Source organism: Equus przewalskii, chromosome 6 (assembly GCF_037783145.1).
Source record: "Equus przewalskii isolate Varuska chromosome 6, EquPr2, whole genome shotgun sequence".
NCBI classification, from domain to species: Eukaryota; Metazoa; Chordata; class Mammalia; order Perissodactyla; family Equidae; genus Equus; species Equus przewalskii.
In genome coordinates, this window is record NC_091836.1 from 59,720,159 (window position 1) to 59,744,892 (window position 24,734).

At 37.7% G+C, this 24,734-nt stretch overlaps 1 long non-coding RNA gene across 4 annotated transcripts in view; it reads right to left on the bottom strand.

Annotated features, from left to right (window-relative positions):
- LOC103564490 (uncharacterized) overlaps positions 1–24,734 on the bottom strand; it is a 140,846-nt gene that overhangs the window by 104,059 nt on the left and 12,053 nt on the right. For 3 of the 4 annotated variants that reach the window (XR_011541528.1, XR_011541527.1, XR_011541529.1), the window contains exon 2: positions 2,111–2,211. This is a non-coding gene — a long non-coding RNA (uncharacterized lncRNA). The remainder of the gene's footprint in view (positions 1–2,110; positions 2,212–24,734) is intronic. The other variant, XR_011541531.1, reaches the window with a different exon arrangement.

The following is a 24,734-nucleotide window of genomic DNA, read 5'->3' on the forward strand; positions in this document are numbered from 1 at the left end:
ACATTTATTCAAAGTACATTGTGATGTTATAAATGTAACTGATTAAAGCTGAGCTGCATACAATCCCACCTCCTGCCTGGCTCTCCCTATTTCCTACTGGATTTCCTGGACACAGTCTAAAAACCACAGTATTAGGTAATCCAAAAGCTCCTTCCTGTCCTAAAATGCAATGTTTTTATGATTGGAAGTAATCAGCTTTCTAATTTGCTACCTATTCATGTCCCCTACAGCATCTTGCGGTATAAAAAAGCCCCAGACTTAGAGTCAGGGGAACTGGGTGTGAATCGCTGTTCTACCAACCAATTATCTATGTCCACTTAATCAACTTGTCTCACCTCTCTAAGTCTGTTTCCTCATCTGTAAGATGAAGATAGTAACCCTTCCTGGTTAAGAGTGTTTTGTGAACTATAAAAGATTGAATAAATGTACAGTGTAATTAGTATTATCTTCTGTGCACAACACCTTTCCCTGTGTGTTCTGTGCACAAGAAGCTTCCCTGGGAAGATGGCTTTATCCTCAGAATGATGTGGAGTACCAATACGGATTGAGTAGCTCTTTGGGAGGCTTGCCCAAGAGTAGAGGTGTTATCTATCACGTATTTGGGCTTCATCTTCTCTGTGAGCTGAAAGCCAAGTCAGTAGAGAGGGTCTGAGCTATCAACATACCAAATAATTAAACCAAGGAGGGATCATTGTTAAGTTTAAAGGGGAGAATTGTCTGCATGATCTACCCTTGATAATAATGACACAGCTATATTTCCCCCTCCACATGAAGCCATGACTCAATAGTAATTATTGTCATTCATTGAGTGCCTACCATGTGCTAGGCACTGTTTTTACATGTTTTCTCATTCGAACTTCACAAGAACCCTCTGCAATGGTGTCATGTTTATTTTATAGTGAGAGAGAACCAATAGAATTGGGTATTATTCCTATTTTTATAATTTAGAAAGGCTAAGTAATTTTCTCAGATTCATACAAATGGCAAGTGGCAGATCCTGAACTCTGAATTCAAAATGCTAAACTGCCCAGCTCTGCATTTCCCAGTTGGAAGAAATTATTTTCCTCACTCAGCATGAGGGCCAAAAGCCTCCATTCCTCTTTATCTTTGCAGTGCCTTAGTCAGCTCCATCTCTCCATTTTTACTACTTTTTTTTACTTCTTCCTCCATTCAAAAGTGCTTCATTCATCTTCATAAAACTCAGAGATGGGAAGCGCCTATTAGTCATTAATGCCCCCCCACCCCCACCCTTGTCTCCTGCTTGTTCTCTCTAGCATGAGAGTTAGGGAATGAAGTCACATCTCTTAGGGGAGTTAGTCCCGTAACTAATTCATCTCTGTCAGGAAGACTTATCCTCCTCTTCAATTTTGCATTTTACCCAATTCTTTCTCTCTGTGGGCTGTACTCTTCAGCTCTTCAGATCGCACTGTCTAAGCCTGCCCAGGCTCCCAGCAGTGATTTTGCTGAGCTGCCTCTTCCCCTCACGCGAGGGCCACATAGTTTTCTTATTAGCACCTGGAAGATGCTTACCCCAGTAGACAGAGGTAGAGGTGAGCTATGGGAGGATGCTGGGAAAGAAAGCAAGGAGGAAGAGGCATGAGCATGAGGCTTGAAACCTGCTTAGTCAGCAAACCTAGGACCCATTTCCACTTGGACATTTCACTCAGGTGGCCTCTCCACTGGCAGCAGAAGCACTTACTGTCCAGCTAGGCATGATTCCATAGGATGCTACGCAAGGCCCTAAACTTGGTGCCAGAATCACAGAAATAAATGGAATACATCACCGCAAGGAAGACAGTGTGGTCCAGCAGAAAGCACGTCAGCTGTGGGATTTGAAAAATCTAGTTTGTCATTGCTTATACTTTTTACATAGCTATGTGGCTTTGGCAAGTCATTTAACTCCCTGAGCTTCAGCTTACTCATTTGCAAAATGAGTGAACAATACCTACATAAGTGGTTTCTATAAGAATTATAAACAATGGCTGGCACACAGTAGGTACTCAATTAATGAGAACTCTTGTTTTTCAAAGCCCTAATTCTAAGTCACTTGCCCTAACCACTTCCTCATAACTCTGTATCCCATTTGGAGTCTCTAGGCAACTGTTCTTACCTCTTATTCTTCCATTTTCACTGCACTGCAAACAAGCCTAGAGCATTCTCATATTCTGGTTTCACCTTCAGCATCAGCAATTCCACACAGTTCACCACTGCCTAGAAAGCAGAACTCAGATATTAGCTATCAGCTCCAAATCAACATTAAGTTTGCTTTTCAATTTTCGCTTTGATGTGAACGTCACCACTGACATGCTGGAATGGATAGAGATACTATTTGCCATCTTTGTTATTAGGTCTGTATGTACGTTGAAAATTTCTCATTTGTATCAAGGAACCATTTCACATGCATGGGTATTGGCAATAATATCTTAATATGCAAACAGAACCCAAGTTGAATGAAATATTTCATTAAAACACTCTTTCACATGAATGCATGGGACCATTCTCAGCCAAAAGGAAACTACCTTTCTCTCAGGAGAGTGAAATATACTCATTTAACAAATATTTATTGAGTTTATAATGTACAAAAGACCTTGTAAGTGCTGGAATACACTGGTTGACGTGGCAGACATATCCATGGAAACAAATCCATTTGGAAACAAATCTCCCCTTTCATGGAGTTTACATTGTAGTGAGAAACACACAGTAACACATAAATAAAGAAAATTAAGTTGAGGTGATGATTGCAATGAAGAAAACAAAACAAAGTGATATACTAGCGACTATAGAGGCTATTTTGTTTATTCATATTTTTACTTTTACCTTAATTAAAAAATCAAAGTAATAGATGCACACAGTTGAAAAAAATCAAATCCCAAAATAAATCTAATAAATAGGGAGAAGAGAAGTGTGAAGTCTTCTCTGAGGAGCTAACTGGGCTGAGACCTGAATTATGAGAAGGAGACAGCTATAAGATGGTCTGGGAAAAAGCATATTAGGCAGAAGGAATAGCTTCAAAGGCACTGAGTGCAAAGGAGCTTGGTGCACAGGTTCATGGGACAGAAGAAAAGGATAATGTGGGTGGGGTGAATTGAACAAAAGGATGAGAGGTAGGAGGGGAGGTTATAGAGGTTGTAGAGGCAGAGCCAGGTTATGTAGGATCTTATAGGGTATGTATGGTAAGACTACTGGCTATGTTCTAGTTATAGTGGGAAGCCATGGACAGGGCTGGATTAAACAAGGAAGAGATATGGATTGACTTATGTTTTTAAAAGATGATGCTGTCTTCTGGCTAGAGGATGGAGTAAAGAGGAGCAATAGTGAAAAGAGTTAGGAGGCATTTATAGTAGTCCAGATGAGTGATGGTGGTGGCTTGGAGGAGGATGATGATAGTAATGATGGTGAAATTCAGGATTTATTTGAGAAGAATTTGTGCAGAATTTGTTGATGAATTGGATTTGGGGAGTGAGGCAAAGTAGAAACTAGAATGAGTCCTAGGTTTAGACCTGAACTCCTGGGCATATAGTGGTGCCATTTATTGAGATAGGAAAGACCGGAGGTAGAACATGTTTTGGGGATTTGGTTTTGATTTGGATACGTTAAGTATGAGGGATCTATGAGACAGTCACATGGAGATGTCTAAAAGGCAAATTTGCTTGGCTATTAACAGGATGTTTCCATTCTCCTCTCTCACAATGCACAACCAACTTGTTGGTTAAATTAGAGATCTGCAAGAAAAAGGAGCAGATACCTATGCTAGTCCCAGATGCCTTTGTAATCAATTTGCAACTTTCCTAAGAGTTGATTCAGTGGCTCAGGGGACCATGGTGGGTATTCCTTGGACACCTATACTACATTCTAAGATGTGTCTGAATAGCTGTGGTTTGTAGAGGAAGTAGTTTCCCAGAATAGAGTTATATTCGGCCAAAAAACATTTCCAACTACATTTTCCACTTGGCATGTAGATAGGATATGGCATCTCATGAAGATATAATACAATCTAGTTGGAAAATGTTTCTTAGACATAGACATACTGAAGAGAAAAGGTTTTATTTTTCTTCCCCTTCAGATTTTGGTTCATACATTTATAGCTCTTATATTTGAGAGGATATCAAAGAACAATGGGTTTAGCTCCTGGTCTCAGGCATGCAAGGCATCAAGGCAGCAAACACCTCGAAGAATCAGACCTCTTTTTGTAATAGAGTTTTCGGCCTTTGAGAACTGGGCCTTTTCTTCAACATTCTTACTTTACACATTCACGTCTTCAAAAACTTATTTTTCAGCTAAAAAATTAATTGTAAATGAAATAATTCAATATAGACAATACATTTAAATGATTTATAATCACTAGGATGCTTCCTCATATGCATTTGTGCTTTGAAAGTGAAAACCATCTTCCCACCACTACCACCCTAGTGCTTAATATCTCCTCTGAGATGTTAGTTTGCTTTTCTCACACACAGTTCTTAAATTAATTTCTGGCCTATTCCATCTAGGATTGTAATAACATGGGTTTTGATATTGCTTTACAGCTGGGCCCTTTCAGTCTATTAGACTCTTTTATAATATGCTTCTCTTTCCTATAACTGGCCTCTTACTGGCTGATGAGTCTGTTACCTTTCTGGAAGCTCTCCAGAGCTAAGTTCGTTACCAAATTGTGGTCTCCCTTAAGCTATAAATCCCACGCCCTACCCTCCCCCCAAACTAGTCTATTTCCAAGACCATCTCCCCTAACTGTAAAGCAGAAATATTATGACACATTGATACAAAGAAACTAAAGCAGCAGAATTTTTTTGAAAGCCTAGGAAGCAGCCCATCCTATAACAAAACTGAAAAGTAATCACCATTATCTACCTTCAGACCAATACCACAAACTAAAAGAGGAGGGGAACATTAATTTCAATAACAACTTGCTAACATATTCCACCCTTTCTTCTCATGGGCCATTTCTACACCAAAGGCCCGAAGATTTTGTTTGCTAGGCCTTTCAAGGTAACATTAGAACTTGTGTTCTGCACAAAAAACTAACTCAAGTCAGCTTGTGTTCTCTGAAAATGTTAGCTCAACTCTTGTCAATTACTTCTTACCTTTGTACAAGACAAACTGATTCTTATAGCTAGGCTTGCTTACCAAGAGTCTTAGGAGAATCTCCCTTCTTAGCATCATTAATGCAGAACAAAGGCTGGAGGTACAGACTGTGCATTACTTTAGTCTTAGTTCCTTTAGTCAAGATTAAGAGTTGCACCCACCAGAAAAGAATGCTCTCCTTAGGGTTTAAATTGCCAATTTCAGAGGAATTATACACCAGAACCCCTCAAGTATCACGACCTATTTGCTCTTTCCTCTACCTCCTCAACCAAAAGGGTCTCTATACGTCCTAACAAAATAACACCTACCAGAACACTAACATAGAAATGAACAATCTATTTTCTATTTAATCCATATTTTATAAATTGTCTACAATCTATTTTATAACCATCTATTCCATTCAGTCTCCCCCTGGAACTTCTACATGCTTCTTTTTTAACAATTTTACATTTCAGCCAGAGAATTTTAAGGTGGATTTAACTTCTTAACTATCTATATTCAATAATCTCTTGTGGGGCTTGCCCCGTGGTCGAATGGTTAAGTTTGTGTGGTCCACTTTGGCGGCTCAGTGTTTCACCGGTTCAAATCCTGGGTGCAGACCTAGCACCGCTCATCAGGCCATGCTGCGGCAGCGTCCCACATACCACAACTAGAAGGACCCACAACTAAAATATATACAACCATGTACTGGGGAGCTTTGGGGAGAAAAAGGAAAAATGAAATCTTTAAAAAAAAACCAAAAACTCTTGAAAAGCTGAATTGCACTTATTGAAATTCTGTTTCCTTCTTTCCCTCTTCTCTTTTTTTCTTTCCTGAGATGCAAATTTGGCAACATGCTGAAGAAAATGGACTGAGAGGGCATAGCCTTTGGAGCCAGGTAGACCTGGATTGTGCTCTTGATCTAATTATTCAGCTATTCAGAGTTCACTTCCTGGAAATGGTAATAGTCTCTATCTTATGGAATGTTGTGAAGATCAAAAGAGATGTGGCAAGGCTTAAACCCAGTGCCTAACAGTTTGATTAGGCAAACTTTGTATGTTCCAAGCAAAGTTTCTAGGTCCCAGGTTCCTATGGGGTCTGGGAGTTGGATACTAGTTCACAGAAACTACTGTTTCCCAAATTTTCCTGATAACAAGAATTTCTTATGGTATTGGCTAAAAATATAATTTCCCTGGTCTCTTCCAAGATCTGATGAATCAGAAACTCCAAGCCTTGAGAGTTAAGGAATTGTATTTTTAACAAACATTCCTTGTGATTCATATCATCAGAAAAGTCACGGAAACACTGATATAGACTATTAGTGTCTTTTTATATTCTGTAATTACAAGCAAAATTCAAAATAAAATAACATTATTTTAATAATTTGATTTTTTAATATGTGGAATTTCACTAGCTCCTAGTTAAATTACACAGTTGAGTATTTTAACTGAAGTTTACATCAAATATTTCAACTTTGAATCCATGTGTCTTTTTCTCCGTAGGTTCCACAAAACAGCCAAATTTCATTCTCTTTAGTGAATAAAAATGACACTGGGTTTGGCTTTAACTGATTTAGTATCAGCAGAATAAGAGCCAAGAATACTGTAAAGCACTTTGGTAATGTACAACACTACATAAATGATTATTATAACAATTATTAACTGTTACAATTATAATAATAATGGTCTACATCTACAAGACTTAACTTGTGAGTTAGCCAGCTAGCTGCATTTTAATATGCTTTTAGCAAATCTCTCTAAGCTTCATAGAGACAAAGCTTGAAATATTATGCATAAAAACAGCACAAACATCCCTTCCTGCTTGAACCCAAATTACTTTTTGTTCTCTTTCTTTTTTAAAGATGGGCCTCTAGCTAAACACACATTTTAGGTTACATTTTGCAATATGTTTAGATACTTGTGTACTTTTAAGCATTTGGCATCCAGCTATACATTTACTATTTCATTCAAAGATGACACCGTGGATGGTGATTACTCTTTCCTTGTGTTGTATGTGGCAGTGACCCAGACGAGTGAGAAAATGAGGAAAAAGGGTGGGAGAAGGGTTGGGTAGATCAGTATAACAGCAGCAGCTCTTTCTGAATGAATGACTATTCAACAAGGCACATTTACTGAGCTCCTACCAGGACCCAGCTCTCATCCTAACTCCTGCACATAGTTACTAACTGCTCTGTTGGTTCACTGTTCTCAGGTTTACCTCTGAGCCCTGTGATCAGCTAGAGGCATGGGAATTATTGGTAACTGGGAGATACTTTACTGTTTAAAAGAGCCAGGCTGCTCTTGGTTGCCCTGGGCTGCAGCTACCAAACAGTGGTTTATGCTCTATTTCATAACTACCTAAGAGTCTCCTATGTTGTGTCTAAGCCTCTCTCATATCAATGCAACACAAAAAGAGCTGATGGCTTATCTTCCTCTCATCCACTGGAGTTAGTTTGAGATGATCATACTTTAGGGCTGGTAAATCAGACATTAGACACTATCTAGAATCTAGATTATACTATCATGTATTTGTTTATAGGTTGCTTTCACGTTATTCTTTAGTTGTTTCCTAGTGATATTATCTTTTTTCTTTATCTAGTATCCTTCTGTATTTTTTTCCTGTAACATAGGGCCTAGGATAAAACTATACATGTGGAGGGACTCAAATGTTGGTTGGAATGAATAAATGTACATAAATATATTACTTCATTAACCGCACTATAGGATCTTGTTGGTGACCGTTTCTTGTCATTTGACATTCAGTAAGTAACATTAATGAAAATTTCTATAACTTTTAAAAATTTGACGTAGTGTTTTGGGGAAGTCTGAAAATATCAGCCATATGAAAGTCTGAACATGGTCACTCTCAACGATCAGTTATACTCCCAATGAGTTGGGATTAGGGTATGTTTTATCTCATTCCAGAAAAATTAGAAAATTCAGAATGTATACATAAGAGTTTGAAATCAAGGATTTTGGCTTCTTTTATTTTTATTGTATGTATGTATATTCTAATAACTGTTATACATTTGTTTATATTTTTCTTGGAATTATTCTTTTTTTTCATTGTTCACATTTTGATGCATAGTCTTCCAAACTTGCGTTTATGCATCTATACATTTTTCCCATAAAAATATGAATGTACATTTATATTCTATTGTAATTGACTATAAGCATAATATCTCTTTTTTATGGAGATGCTCATTTTAGATTGAACACATAGCTGATGAGAGCAAGGGATGGAGATGGGGAGCAATGTGTACAGGAAGACACCATCTGGTCAGGACCTTGGGATGATTCTTCAGTTTCACAGGTAAGTTGTCTCTGCTTTCCACTTTGATTTAAATTCTTTCTAGGGTATAGATCGTATCCTATACATCAGTGTTTCTCAGACTTCAGAACACTTTAGAATTATCTGAGAAGCTTGTTTTAAAAATGTAGAAATCCCTCGGCCTAACCCTCAGAGATTTTGATTTACTAGGTAACCAGGTATTTGTGAGTTTTGACTAACCAGCATTTAACTCCACTCCCCATCTTTATCCTTGCTTTCCTTTAGAGGAATCTCCCTTCATGTACAGTCTTAGGAAGAGTCACCTAGCCTACATGTCAGCCTCCATCATTTGGAGGCTCTGTGTCAGAACTTGCAGTCTAGAGCAGTAGTGCAATGACAAAGTTAGAACTGGGGATAGTGACAGTGTCAGCATGTAGACCACATTGTTCCTGCAGTATGATTTTTGCTGTGATTCCTCCAAAGCTTCCTTCGTTCCAATCTCTGGTCAATTTTACGAACCCCCAATATACTTCCAGTTAGTTCCTTTTCTGTCTAAGGTAGCCAAAGTTAGTTTCTGCTACTTGCAACAGAGAACTTTAATCAACATAGAAGATCTATACTAGCAGGGTCTAGGAACTTACATTTTTAACAAGTTCTCCAGGTGATTCTGATGCAGGTGGGTCCTCAAACTACACTTTGAGAAATATTATCCTGTGTCTTTAGTTTCTACATAGTTCCTGGTATCATGGTATTCATGTAGAAGGCACTCAGTAAGTGATTGCTAGATTGATGAATGGATAGAAGGATGGATAGAAGACGGATTCCTTCTAAAGAAGCCTTACCTCAGCTCTACTAATGCTAGACTTTTGTCAAAAGAGTAGTGATAATGATGTTGTTCCCTAAAGTTGTCTTGTTAGCTATATGTACTAGTTTTACTTCACTGTAGTTGAAAACAACAATGGAGTTTAGAAAAGATACAGTAGGCAGGAATTAATAAGAAAGAATTCATGTTAGAATCTTACCAGTAACAAAGAAATGAGATTTTATAGGTGTTTCCATAGGTTTTTCTCTGCATTTTGTTTTTGTTTTCTTTCTGGATGATGGCATAGATCTTTGAAATCTTGTATATTTCTTCAGCATTTTATATACTAAAGAAAAATAATAAACTCATGAAGACAGCTAATTAAAACCTCCTTTTCTTGCTTAAGTAGGTTGAAAAGTATGCCAGTAGCTTATGGAATTTTTCATGACTTTGACCTGATGATGACTTCAAAGATTGAAGCAAAGGCCATGCATGCTATGACTAGATTTTTGATAGGGCTTTTCCGTCCATGATTCCTCAATAGTCCATTAAGAAGTCCTTATAAGTATTGGTGAAAGATCTTTGTAAGAATTTTCTTTCACATAAGGATAGAGCCCTCTTTATTACTCATAGGTCCTCAAGAAATATGGATAAGTACCTGTGCACCCCAAAAACCTAGGCTTAGTTGACATTGATATATCTTTGGATCAGTTTGGCCATAGCTCCCCACTACTAATTTCTCAAGCTTTTTAATTTGAGAGGCAGTGTGAGGTGGTGGGATAGGCATTGGCTTAAGAACTTGGACACAGAGTTTGAGTCCTGGTTCTGCAACAGTCTAACTGCAATTATGGATTTATTTGTCTGTCTTCTCTCACTACTTGGACAGGGATCATGTTTTACTTGCCTTCGCATCCCTACCACCTGGCATACAGTTAGTGCACAGCTAATATTTACTTAATGAAGCTTGAATGAATTCTAACCTTGGGCAGCTCACAGTCTTTCTGGATTTCAGATTTGTCATTTGTTAAATAGACTGGTTGTTTTCTAGCATTTTTTCCAGGTCTGACATTCTGTGGTTATGTGATCTGTGTATCCTGAAGCCAACTTCCCTAAGCAATCTCTCGTTTGGGGCATTGAGAAATGGCATTGCATTACTTGCTTTGTTATAAGTGGCTTCTTCATCTCTGAGTCATTCTTCCTGAAAACAGTTTCAAAGAGCCTGCAGCATTGCTGTATATTTAGTGGAGAACAACTTGGAGAATTGCCCATTCAATATTTACTTTTATATTTTCGGGCAGAGTTCTCTGCTCTATGAGGACTGCTGAGATATTTCACGTAGCTTCTGAAAGACATCTTCCATCTCAAGGAATTTGGTACTTATTTGGTTAGATTGACGTGGCTACATTTCAGCAAATTTGTTGGTCAGCTAACAAGAGTTCAGATGCCACGTCATCTATCCATCCATAATATACTACAGCCTTTCCTTATCCCTTTAAGTAGAGAGAGCTTTGCTTGAAGAATCATAGAAATATAAAGGCTGGAATGATAACATCAGCATTTTAGATGTTATACTGGTTAGACTGGGAAGGATCTGAGGTTTGTTGTGAGGGGCCTTCATGGCTGCCTGAGTGGGATAGAATGGGAGGAGAAATCAAATTAGGCAGGACTCTGAGTTCTCCTCATTCCAGCTTCAACCATCTCAACTAAGAGTAAACCTGCTTTTGTCCATTTTACATGCTAATCTTCTGAATAAGCTCATTAAAAAAATTTTATCCTGCTAAATAAAATTTGACCTATCAATCTAGTTCAACTCATCATTTACAGATAAAGATGCTCAAGACGATAAGGGATTTGCTCTTGAGAGAGTTCACTGAAAGATCTAGACTGGCTCAAATTTTCGAAAAAGATTTTTCAGGAAAAGAAATGTCACAAGTAGATCTGAAGGTATAGTTGGAAAAACCTGCAGTAAGAGAATAATTTACAAAGCTCTAATACATACATATCATTTGATCTTCACAACAGACTTGTGAGGCAAGCAGTGCAGGTATTATTAGCCATAATTTACAAATGAGGAAACTGACACTGAGCAAGGGCAAGTGGCATGCAGAAGGCCCTAAGTGTTAGAGCCTGAACTAGTACCCAGTGCTTTTAGTATTACACCACACTGCAGACCAATGAAAGACACATGACAAAGAGACATGTCAACATTTTTTAGAGACATGAGTCGATAGTGGGTAGAGGACTCACACACATTCTGGTGCCTGAGGATGTGATTTGGCAATCGTGTACATTTCCCCAAAGTCATCCTATGCTGCCATTGCTCACAGTCTGAATCATGCACGTTGTTCGCATTGGGGGAACATTTGAGCATACTTTCCCATGTCCTATTTTAGCAATACCAATTTGCTAATTATGAAGACAAAATTATCTTATTAGATCATAGGGAACCTGTCTTTTGGTTTTGTCAGGCTTTTGTTCCTGCCGGTTAAAAATTTTCTGGTATCCCTTAGGGGAAATGTGGGGTGGGGGTTGGGCACAAAGGGTGAAGTGGTGCACCTATAACACGAATGACAAACATTAATGTACAACTGAAATTTCACAAGATTGTAACCTATCATTAACTCAATAAAAAAATAAAAATAGATAAAAATAAATAAATAAATTTAAAAAAACACCAAAAATTTTCTGGTATCCCTTACAAGTATGTATATAGCCAAAATGTTTAATGTGCACTTAGATAAGTTTTCTTCTTGTTAAAGTCTAATTTTTTCTTTCATTTTCTTTTCTCCTCCCATCCTCTACTTTTATCTACCTCAATAATAATTAGTCACTATTGAAAATGTAAAATATCTTTTCAAGGGTAACAATAAAACTTAAAAAGAAATGAATTTATAATCTTACGACATAGGACTCAATATATAATAATAGAATGAAACATTTTAGAGATTAGATTGTGAAAATGAGGGAACACTTGAAAAGGAAAACTGGCTTTCTGGGGGAACAGCTGTGAATATATAAGTTGATTTGAAGTTTGAGGTTAAAAGTCACATTTGGTTAGTTTACCTTTCCCTGTACTCTAGGAAAAGGTTCTAGGGTCCTTCAAGGTATAAAATTAATGAACTGTGTAAAGTGCATGGAAATCATTTAAACTACTTTCATAGGATGAATCCTAGAATATTTAATTAGGGAACCTTGGGAGAATATATGCATATTATTTGAGAAATTGATGCTGTATTCACAAACTAGGATTAATTGACAAGTTTCCTCTTCTTGAAGTTGTTTAGGTATCTTTGGCTTCTATGGACCAGATGGAAGTAGGATAATATTTGAGGTGGAGAATAGAAAAAGATGATGGTCATGGAGATAAGGTCAGATCTTGCTCTTTACTTTGCCCAAGAGAGAACAATATACAAGGGCTTTAATCGATCCTTCCGTCTCTTGGGATTAGGTACAGATGACAAAGATGGAAAGCTGCAAATAACAGTGGCTTAAACAAGATACATACTCATTTCTCTTACGTAAATGAAGTCTGGAAGTAAACCGTCCAGGGTTGGTAAGGCAGATGTGCAAGCATCAAGGACACAGAATCTTTTTACCCTATTGCTCTGCCACATTCAGCACGTGGCTTCTACTTAATGGCCTGGAATCATTGCTGGAGCTTCAGCCATCATGTTTTATTTTCAGCCCAAATAAAGGAGATAGAGATGAAGAAGGCTGCGTGGTCTCCCTTTAAGGAGTCTCCCACAAAATCTCAAAGGACACTTGTGCTAACATCTCATTGATTAGAATTTAGTCACACGGACAGACCTAACTGTAAGGGAAGCATTTTTTTTCTTTTTGAGCGGCTATAAGCCCAGCTAAAATCAAGTTCCACTACCAAGAAAGGATAGGGGATTTGTGTCTGACACAAGTCTTTTTCCACTACCATTTTGTTTAGCAGTTGCCAACCACTGGGGCTTATGTTGCACGAGTTGCTTGAAATCTCTTTATTTTCCCAATCCGGACTAAAGTATAAATAAATAGCTGCTGCTTCTGGTCCAGTAGAAGAGAGGTGAACTTAAGGGCACTAATTTTTCCCCCCTACAACTTGCTGGGAAATGCATCTTAAGATGTTGTTCAGCACTGGAGGAGGTTGCTCCTTGTGGAATTCCAAAAGAACTGAGACTCAGAATAAAACTCTATGGCATCATCACTAAATCCCTAAATATAAAAACCTGCATTTAAATGTTATTTAAAATGGCAGATGGATCAAATAACCATATTCCAAGCTGGTAAGAACCTATGTGTACCATGAGATTTTTCTGAGAAAAAAAATAGCCCCATGGAGGTCAAATCTAAACAAGGAAAACATCTCCAAACATCTCATAATTTGTCTTCTAGCAAGGATTATGGGACTAATAGTGGAAGCCAGAAAGGATTTAAATAAACCCAGTCTTCATTTCAAAAAGATTCATGGGAGAGTCAAGGTCCAGATGCCATGGTTAAAAAGGTCAGGGCAAGAACTAAGGGTATAGAGATGATCGAACTTAAAAAATTATTTAATCATATAAAAATTTATTACATGAAGTAAAGGGAGTACTGTAGTTGTCTCAATGAATTTATTTTAGACTGTAAATTCACAAAATAATTTATTTGTTAATTTCCCTTGCCTGTTGTTGGCTCTAGATTCATCATTGCTGGTTTGACAAACATTTATTGAGTGTTTACTGTGTTCCAGGCTTTGTGCTAAGAGCTGAATAAAACAATCTCTGCCCTCAAGGAGCTCAAAGTTTGGATGACAAGTTACTTACAATTTTCATTCTTATGAACAACAGTTTCACTGTACTCTATGATCTCAGAACTAAGAATTTGGGATTAAGAGACACGATTGGTCCACCAACAACAAAACGAGAAGAACATAACTTAGGACTCAGAAAACATCCATTTTAAGTTCAGCCTTGTCACTTTCTACCTGTAACCTTGAGCAGAATACTTAACCTTTTTTTTTTTGGTGAGGAAGATTTGCTCTGACATGTGTGCCAATCTTCCTGTTTTTTTGCTTGAGGAAGATTAGCCCTGAGGTAACATCTTTGCCAATCTTCCTCTATTTCGTATGTGGGTTGCTACCACAGCATGGCTTGATGAGTAGTGTAGATCCATGCCCAGGATGGGAACCCGCACAACCTGGGAGCCCAGCAAAGCAGACTGCGCTGGACTTAGCCACTACCCCACAGGGCCAGCCCCTACTTAACCTTTCTTAATTTCAGTTTCTGTCTCTGAAAACTGAGAATACTACCTACCTCTCAGGATTGTTCTGAGAATTAAATGATACAATGTAAATGCTGTTCTTGGCACATAGAAGGCATTTAAAAGCTGGTTGTAATTATTATTATTATTAATTATTGTGCTATTTCCAAGAGTGAATTGGTTCTACACAATGCTTTGGAGGGCACATAAAAAATAATTTTATTTATGTAATGTAATATAATATAATAATATATAATATATAATATATATCTTGCTATAATCCATACACTGTTCTTAGCACTTTACTCAGTAAGATGGGTGTTTTTAAGCATTGCAACCATCCATCAAGGTAGTTATCATTATTATCATCCCCATTTTACAGATGAGGAAACAGAAGCATAGAAAGGTTATGTAACCTGCCTAAAGTTACACCACTAAGTAGCAAAGTTGGGATGTAAACTCAAGCACTGTGTCTCCAGAGTCTGTGCGCTATTACACTATATCATACAAATAACTTAATTCTTTAATCCATGAATCATATATGGGACTAGAAAGAACTTTCTGACTTTCAGTGATTGACTTTTGGCACAGTAGGACAACCAACCCTGCTACCTAGGCAAGGTGGCCCTGTGTTTTAGAAAGCCCCACACATCACAAACACAAAAAATAAATTTATTAAATAGCACGTGGACACCTCTGGCCCTTGAGATCTGGTGCTCAACACTGGCTCAGTGTGTCCTTAAACATTCACTTTCATGCTTAACAGTGTTCAGGCCCCAAGGAAATGTTTCTTTACATCTCTCGTCCTATGTTCTTAAATGAAACGGTAACTGTGGCTAAATGATGTGAAGTTTTGTGGATTGTATCACCACCAAATTTAGAGATGAACACCAGCAATTTGAATGGATTTAGCAGCAGAAGCACCTAAGTAGGAGAAAAGAATAGCTTTTCAGATCCTTCCTCTCAGATAGCATGAGTGCAAGAGAGCTTTGCACAGGGCAGTATCATTTTCCAGTGCACCAAGCATCCATTTCCTTGCTTTCCTTCATGTTTTAATTGTGTTTCCAGAAGTACTCATGAACTAGTACATTATTTGCAATAATTGAACGTGATAGCTGAGGGAAATTTTGCAATGTGAAATAATTCCTCTTACTCTGAAATGTGTATATATGTAGGCCAGACATAACATACATGAAGCTTGATATCAGTTCTGCACATTGGCTACTGGATGGTCAATGCATGAATTAAGAATCGTGCTTTTTATTAAAATATTTAAATAGATGCAAAAAATTTTCAAAAAACTTTCTATAATTTTGATTTAAAATTTTGACATTTGATAATTTTAATTTATTTTTTCCTTCTCAATTTAAAAGAGACAATTTTGAATTATTTAGAAATATCATTTCTACACATATAAAATAATTGTATTTTTTCTCAGTTTTACCAACATAATTGACTTATAACATTGTATAAATTTAAGGTATACAACATAACAATTTGATATATGTATACATCGTGAAATGATTACAGCAAGTTTAGTTAACATCCACCACCTTATATAGTTACAAATTATTTTTTCTTGTGATGAGAACTTTTAAGATCTATTCTCTTAGCAGCTTTCAAGTATACAATAGTATTGTCAACTATAGTCACCATGCTGTACATTAGATCACAAGAACGTATTCATCTTATAATTGAAAGTTTGTACTTTTTGACCACCTTCACCAAAAAGTAAGTGTAATTTTTCAGCTTTTTATATTTACTTTACATTTTTTGGTGGAAAATTTATTCAAAATTTGAACACTTTGAATACAATTGCATTTTGTTTTTAATCTTATAGAGCATTAAGAATGAGTACAAGATAAGGCCAAGCTAGAAATAGAAAACATGAAAGCGAAATTCAGAAAAGAGAAAATAAAACTTGTCAGTGTAGAAGGATAGGACAGACTTTTTCTCCAAAAGTTTGAGAGCTTAGTATGTAACTTTTTTTTTCTTTTGGTGAGGAAGATTGGCCCTGAGCTAACGTCTGTTGCCACTCTTCCTCTCTTTTTGCTTGAGGAAGACTGTCGCTGAGCTAACATCGTGTGAATCTTCCTCTATTTTGGATGTAGGACACTGCCACAGCATGGTTTGGTGAGTGGTGTGTAGGTCTGTGCCCAGGATTTGTACCTCTGAACCCTGGGCTACTGAAGCAGAGCACACGAACTTAACCACTAGACCACTGGGCTGACCCCTTTGTAACTTTTAAATATTTAGACATATGATACGTGGACCTCTGTGTACCGTCTGGTCCCACCTTCATAAAGGTCAGGGGTGGGCCTTTCAGAGTCCACACACAGTTGCCAAAGCAAGCTCTTTTTGGCCTAACTGGTATTTCAGCCTGTCTAAAAAACATAATTAATTCAGTAGCATCAGAAATAGAGAAGACTCACAAGTTAAGAAACTGGGAAAGTAGATTAATAGCAAAAACATCAACACATTTTATGAAATATAAATAACTTGAAGGCTGCATGATGGATTCAGGTGTTTTAAGTATTATATGGTTTTCTTGGGGAAAATAGTCCATGTGGAAAAATCTCTGTACTATGTTCTGAAATAAAGAATGACTTCTGAGACAAACTGATCTTCAATGAAGAAAAGCATGTTAAATGAGTTTTTCTTGAAGAAATGTTTCCATTAATCTGGCTAATCAATAAATGTGTAATGATGCTCATGTACTGTGCCCTGACATGGTTAGAAACATGGAGGGGAGGGTGTTTACGATCTAATCAAAGTGATAAACATGTATACTTGGAACAATTAGAAAACAGATACTAAGAACTGTGAACTGTGAGGTCCAAACAAGTGTTGTAGAGGATCAAAGTAGAGAAATATTGGTGTGATCTTGAATCATGCTGCAGGGAGGGCTTCATAGAGGGGCACTGGAGTGAAACCGGTATTTTAATTCCTAGAAAGGAGTTAGGGCCTTACAAGTTCAGGGAAATCACATGAGCCATAAACTGTATTTTAAAACAAACAAAATGCCATCCCTCTGTCTCCTTCCTCTCCCATAGTAGTGCTATAAAGTTCCTAGTGTTATCCAGTCCTTTTTTTTTTTTAATCATTGCGGGAACTGTGACATTGTGTGTGTGTGAATGTCATTAAACAGCACTTTTCCTCTACCTGACTTTGGAATCAGCTAAGAGGCAGACATAGGAGTCAGATAACTGGAGATTAAAATAGCAGCTTTATTAGTGGCAAAAAGCTAAATTGGGAGATATGGCTTTGATACGTGGTCATATTTCACTCCAAAATTGGATAGACTTAATCATCTACACATGGGTCCATTAGACAGCACCACCCCCCCCACCCCTACCCGCAGGCCTCCCTAAGCAGGTGCAGGCCCCTTACCACTTAGCGGAGAGTAGACCAGACACAAGGTCTATGCAGGCAGGCAGATCCAACCAAGTGAATTCTATGCAAGGGCTAAAGCTAGGGTGAGGTGAATGAGGCACCGGAGTGCAAAATTCAACGAGGCCCTCAATCTCAGGCTCACGAACATGTCTGCCTCACGACCCTGAGAGTGAAGGCCTTCTTAAATTTTGTGCTCCAGGTGCCTCACTAGGCACACACTAGCCTTTGCCCTGGTCAAGCATGTCCATTTCTTTTTCCTGAACTCATAAATCAGGTAACTCTCTCCTCCTCCCCAAGGGAGAGTGAGTGTGGAGGCAAAGACAGACCAAAGGTGTTACTCTAGTGGATGTCTCTGCACATTGAAAGATGCTCGGGGAAAGGACCTGCCCCCTAAAAGGAGTAACAGAAGTAAAGTTTCTTGCTAAGGCCATACAACCAGGGGAAGCTAGACCCTAGGATTCCCAATTCCTGCACATGAAAAAGGATGATATGAGTTTTGAACAACTAAACCCATTCATTAGGGCACTCGATTAACCAGGTCTTTCACTATTACTATTATTATCATATTTACCTTCATGACCCTTTTAGGTGACTTAGGCAAATATATATATAAATTCACACAGCATGTAGTAGATTCAACAGTGGCCTGCAGAAAGATATGTCCACATCCTAGAACCTGTGAATGTGACCTTATTTGGAAAAAAGGTCTTTGCAGATGTAATTATATTAAGGATCCGGACATGAGATCATTCTTGATTAACTGAGTAGGCTCTAAATCCAAGCTCAGTGTCCTTATAAGAGATATACAAAGGAGAGACACATGGAAAAGAGGAGAAATCCATGTGAAAATGGAAGCAGAGAATGGAATTACGCAGCCACAAGCCAAGGAATTCCTGGAGCCACCAGAAGCTGGAGGAGACAAGGAAGGATTCTCCCCTAGAGCCTTCGGACAGAGTGCAGCCCTGCCAACACCTTGACTTGGGACTTCTGGCCTCCAGAACTGTGAGAGAATAAATATCTATTGTTTTAAGCCACCATATTTGTGGTAATTAGTTACAGCAGCCATAGGAAATTAATAGATAGGGCATACATATTTTTTAAAAGTCCTGTATTAGTTATCTATTATCCTAAAACTTAGTGGCTTAAAACAACATGTCACACAGTTTCTATGGGTCAGGAATTTGGGAACAGCTTGGCTGAGTAGCTCTGGCTCAGCTCAGGGTCTCTCCTGAGGTTGCAATGAAGATGTTGGTCAGGGTTTCTGAAGGCTTGGCTGTGGTGCCAGAAGATCTGTTTCCAAGATGGCCCACTCACAAGGCTGGAAAGTTAACGCAGGATGGTGGCAGAAGGCCTGAGTTCTTTGCCACATGGACCTCTCCATTGGACTGTTTGAGTATTCTTAGAACATGGTGGCTGACTTCTGCCAGAGTGAGTGAGCCAAGAGAGAGCAAAGTGAAAGCTGCAACATTTTTTTCTGATGTAGCCTGAGAAGTCACACACGATCATTTCCTCAATATTCTATGGGTCACACAGGTCATTCCTATTCATTAGGAGAGGCGACTATACAAGGACGTGAATACCAGGAGGTGAGGATCACTGAAGTCCATCTTGGAGGCTGGCTAGCACAGGTTCCAAATTTTTCATGGTATTTATGGAGCCAGAATATTTGCTACACAGTCACCTGAACCATCTATATTTGGAGCCATAATGGTAAACTATATAAAATACTCTTTAGAGTGATGAACTTGAGTTATTACAAGTTATTCAAATATTCAGTTCAGTTTAGCTTCATATTTTAGGTTGAACCATATGAAATCTACTATTTTTATGGGTAAATAATTATCCAAGATCAGCAATTCCATGTTTTCAACCTACTGCTTATAAAGGTGGGACTGTGAGCTAAGACAACTTAGATAAATTTTTAAGAAGTTATAAAAACATTTTTCTTTCAAACCATTTGTTAACCATAATTTTAAATGAAGCAGAATACACTACTCCTCAAGCACTCTGGCTATTTAAAGTGTTACTACGGCTTGGAAGTTCCCATAAAGGTTTCAGTCTATAAGCCAAAGGATCTGTGAGGGCAATGTATCAGTGCGACTGTATGAAAGTAATTTAACATCCTTAGGACCAATTTTCCTCATCCGCAAATGAAGGAATTAGACTAGATGACATCTAAGCAGGCTTTCTGTGCAAAAATTTTTAACTTGCCTTTATATGCTGTGTATGAGATACTACCAGTTCCTTCCTTAAACCTGTGGTAAGAACTGCATATTTAATTGCATTGTAGGAAAATGTCTGTAACTAAATATGTTTATTCATTAACATATAGTATTAATAGTTAAACTCAAGTTCCTTAATGTTTTTTTAGTAGTCCAGAGATTCTTCCTTCCTCCCCTGTTCTCTAGAAAGCATAGACTGCCCTTCAGTAAATCAATTTTCTTAATTTGACTTACTATATTTGACATTTTTTGGGTTCACATATTTTTTTCTTGTGCCAAGTCCTGCATTTTTCATTTCCCACAGAATCAGGACAAACTGTACATCCCCTGCTGTGTCCAGGGCAGATCTGGCTAAATGTCAACTATGTTAATTGGTATAGAGAAAACAGCAGCCCTATTTTTATCTGATTAAAAATCCCCACAAACATTCTTCTCTAAAGTAAAGCTATGTCAGTACAAAGTGATTTAATTATAATATAAAATTTGGCAGATGTGTCTTTCCCGCCTTCATTTTACTGTAGCATGCAGAAATGCTGCTGTTTCCTGGAATCTTTCAGTATCTAAAATTTTACTCCTATTTTTGGAGGTTTACAATTTGGTACTCAAAACTTTCTCTGGACTGCCAATTGGAATAAAATTTCTTTGCTTTAAAGTGATATTTTGAAACAAAAGATTTACAGAACAATCTATAGAACCTAATCTAAAAGGAGTTTAAAATATTGTATTATACTTTTAAGAAGCCTCCATGTTAAAAATTGCCCCAGGATGAGCAGATTATGTAATATAATTGCTTTAGTTAATTGGGGTGTGGGAGGTGTGGGTGTAAAAGAATAAAAGGTAATGAACTTAGATAAATTTATATGAGCAATAACAAGGTACCAGGGAAAACTTAATTTTATCAGAGTGACTATATCTTCAGTTCTCCTCTTAAGTTGTATGCTGCATCTTTAATGTTGGAATTCCCCAAGACTCTGTCTCACTCCTGGGAGCTCACTCTCAGGTTAACTTCACATACTCCATGATTTCACCAGCTACTTGCACACTCATATTGATTGGGTCTGTATCTCCAGCTTACTGAAAGCCAAGTTAATATCCTTTGGTGCACTGGACAGCTCCATTTGGGTGTCTCAGGAGCACCTCAAAATCAATACGTCCAGTTTTCCAGTTTCGGGTCCCACATGTAAGGAGCTTAGAAGTTGCCACTCTGTTATAACAAGTAAAAACCTGAACAAACTGAAAAATCAACTCTTTTTACAGCTATCAGAAAGAGAGGTCACAGAGCAAACCGCTGCCCCCCAAATTAGAGAGACTCACAGGTGAACACAGAGAATCATAACTTATTGGAGCAGAAACTACCACAGGAACCAGTACCTGGGTAGAGAAACTTAAACTGTAATTGACAAATTGCTAGAGGCTCAGTATAGACAAATCTGAGAGCTAAAAACTCTAGGGAAACTCAGGCATAAGGGCCCCCCCGCCCCGACTTTTGTGAGTTTTACTTCCATGAGCTCTACCAGGCCCTCACAGTGAATAACAGAAAAAATTTCCAGCATGGGAGGGGAAAAGGAATCACTCTGAAATACATCTGAAATACATTCTGTTCCTCTTAATAAGGTCCACCTTTGGGAGAAACTATTTTACCAGAATCTAACCTACTGGGGTTTTATCAAAGCCTAACCTACCTGGGAGAGGGGAAATACACAACTCCAGACTCCTCTGGCCATCCTGCCCCAACAAAGGGGGAAAAAAATTGAGAAGCACTGGTAAAGTTCACAACCCCTGGGCACAGGCTCACCGAAAGACTGAGACCCAATCACAGGACTATAGAAAGCTTCTCCTCCCCCAACACCTTACCACACACCATGAAAGGCCTATTTACTGGAGTTCCTTTCACCCAGTACACCATATTTAGATTTCAACAAAAAATTACAAGGAATACTAAAAGGCAAAAACACAGTTTGAAGAGACTGAACTGGATCAGATCAGAACCAGATATGGCAGGCATGCTGGAATTATCAGACTGAGATTTTAAAACAACTATGATTAATATGTTAAAGGCTCTAATGGAAAAAGTAGACAACATGCAAGAATAGATGGCTGATATAAGCAGAGAGATGGAAATTTTAAGGGGAGTAAAAAAGAAAAGCTAGAGATTAAAAAAAAAAAAAAAAACCAGTGTAACAGAATTAGCATAATTGAAGAATGCCTTTGATGGGCTCATTAGTAGACTGGATATGGCTGAGGAAAGTCCATAACTGGACTCTGAGCTTGAGTATATGACAATAGAAACTTCCAAAACTGAAAAGCAAAGAGAAAAAAGACTAGAAGAATAGAATAGAATATCCAGCAACTGTGGGACAACTACAAAGGTGTAACATGTGTAAGGGGAATACCAGAAGGAAAAGAAAGAGAGAAAGGAACAGAAGCAATATTTGAAGTGATAATGACTGAGAATTTCCCCCAAATTAACATCAGACACTAAACTACAGATCTAGGTAGCTCAGAGAACACCAAGCAGGATATATGCCAAAAAAAAAAAAAAACTACACCAAGGCATAACATACTCAAACTTCAGAAAATCAAAGACAAAGAAAAAACCTCAAAAGAAGCCAGAGGAAAAAGCAACTTACCTACAAAGAAGCAAAGATAAGAATTACATCTGACTTCTCAGAAACCATGCAAGCACCTACAACTAGGATATACAACTATGTACTGGGGCTTTGGGGAGAAAAAAAAAGAGGAAGATTGGCAAAAGATCTTAGCTCAGGGCCAATCTTCCTTGAAAGAAGGAAGGAAGGTAGGAAGGAAGGAAGGGAGGGAGAAAAGAAGGAAGAAAAGAAAGAAAGAGAGAGGGAGAGAAAGAGAGAAAGAGAGAGGGAGAGAGAGACAAAGAAAGAAAGAAAGAACAAAAGAAATAAGGAAAGAAAGAAAGAGAAAGAAAGAAACCATGTAAGCAAGAAGGGAGTGGGGCAAGATATTTAAAGTGTGGAGAGAAACAAACCCACTGACCTAGCTAATGAAATAAGACAAGAAAAAATAAAAGGTACATAGATTGAGAAGGAAGAACCAAAACTGTCTTTATTTGCAGATGACACAATTGTTTATGTAGAATATCTGAAAGAATCAACCAAAGCACGCCTCCTGGAACTAATAAGTAATTACAGTAAGTCTGCAGAATACATGGGTAATAAACAAAAGTCAACCACTTTCCCATATTCCAGCAATGGACAAGTGGAATTTGAAATTAGAAGCATATTGTGATTTACATTAGGAGTCAAAAAAGTGAAATAGGTATAAATCGAACAAAATATATATATGAGGAAACATATATGAGGAAAGTTACAAAACTCTTATGAAAGATATAAAAAACTAAATAAATAGAAAGATATTCCACATTCATGGACAGGAAGACTCAATTCTGTTAAGATTTCAATTCTTCCTAACTTGATCTATAGTTTCAATGCAATCCCAACAAAAATCCCAGTGAGTTATTTTGAGGACATCAACAAACTGATTCTAAAGTTTATGTGGAGATGCAAAAGACCGAGAAGACCCAACTCAATATTGAAGGAGAAGAACAAAGATGGAGGACTGACACTACCCAACTTCAAGACTTACTAAAACATTACAGTAATCAAGACACTGTAGTTTGGGAGAAATAACAGATAAACATATCAATGGAACAGAATGGAGAGCCCAGAAATAGAGCCACATAAATATAGCCAACTGATCTTTAACAAAGGAGCAAAGGCAATACAATGGAGCAAAGATAGACTTCTGGATAAATGGTACTGGAATAACTGAACATCCACATGAGAAAAAAAAATGAATCTGATACAGACCTTACACCCTTCAAAAAAATTTACTCAAAATGGATCATAGGCCTAAATGTAAAATGCAAAACTATAAAACTCCCAGGAGATAACATAGAAGAAAACATAGATGACCATGGGTATGGCAATGACTTTTTAGATAAAGCACCAAAGGCATGATCCATGAAAGCAAAAAATTGATAAGCTAGACTTAATTAAAATAAAAAACTTTTGCTCTGCAAAAGACAATGTCAAAAGAAAGAGAAGATAAGCACAGACTAGGAGAAAATATTTTCAAAAGACACATCTGATAAAGGACTTATCCAAAGTATACAAAGAACTCTTAAAACCTAACCGTATGAAAACAAAATACCCAATTAAAAATAGGCAAAAGACCTGAACAGATGCCTCACCAAAGAAGATATACAGATGGCAGGTAAGAATATGAAAAGATGTTCAACACCATATGTCATTAAAGATTTGAAAACTAAAATAACAATGAGGGGCCAGCCCTGTGGCTGAGTGGTTAAGTTTGCACACTCTGCTTCAGCAGCCCAGCGTTTGCTGGTTTGGATTCTGGGCAGAGACCTACGCACTGCTCATCAAGCCATGCTGTGGTGGCATCCCACATAGAACTAGAATGACCTACAACTAGGAAATACAACTATGTACTAGGAGTTTGGGGAGGAAAAAAAAAAAAAAGACAAGATTGGCAACAGATGTTAGCTCAGGCCCATCTTCCTCACCAAAAAGCATACTTAAAAAAAAAACAACAACGAGATCTACAAACCTGTTACAGTGGCCAAAAACCGGAAACAATGAAAGCATTAAATGCTGGTGAGGATGTGTAGTAACAGGAACTCTCATTCATTACTGGTGGGAATGTAAAATGCTATAGCCACTTTGGAATATCGTTTGGCAGTTTCTTACAAAAGTAAACATACCCTT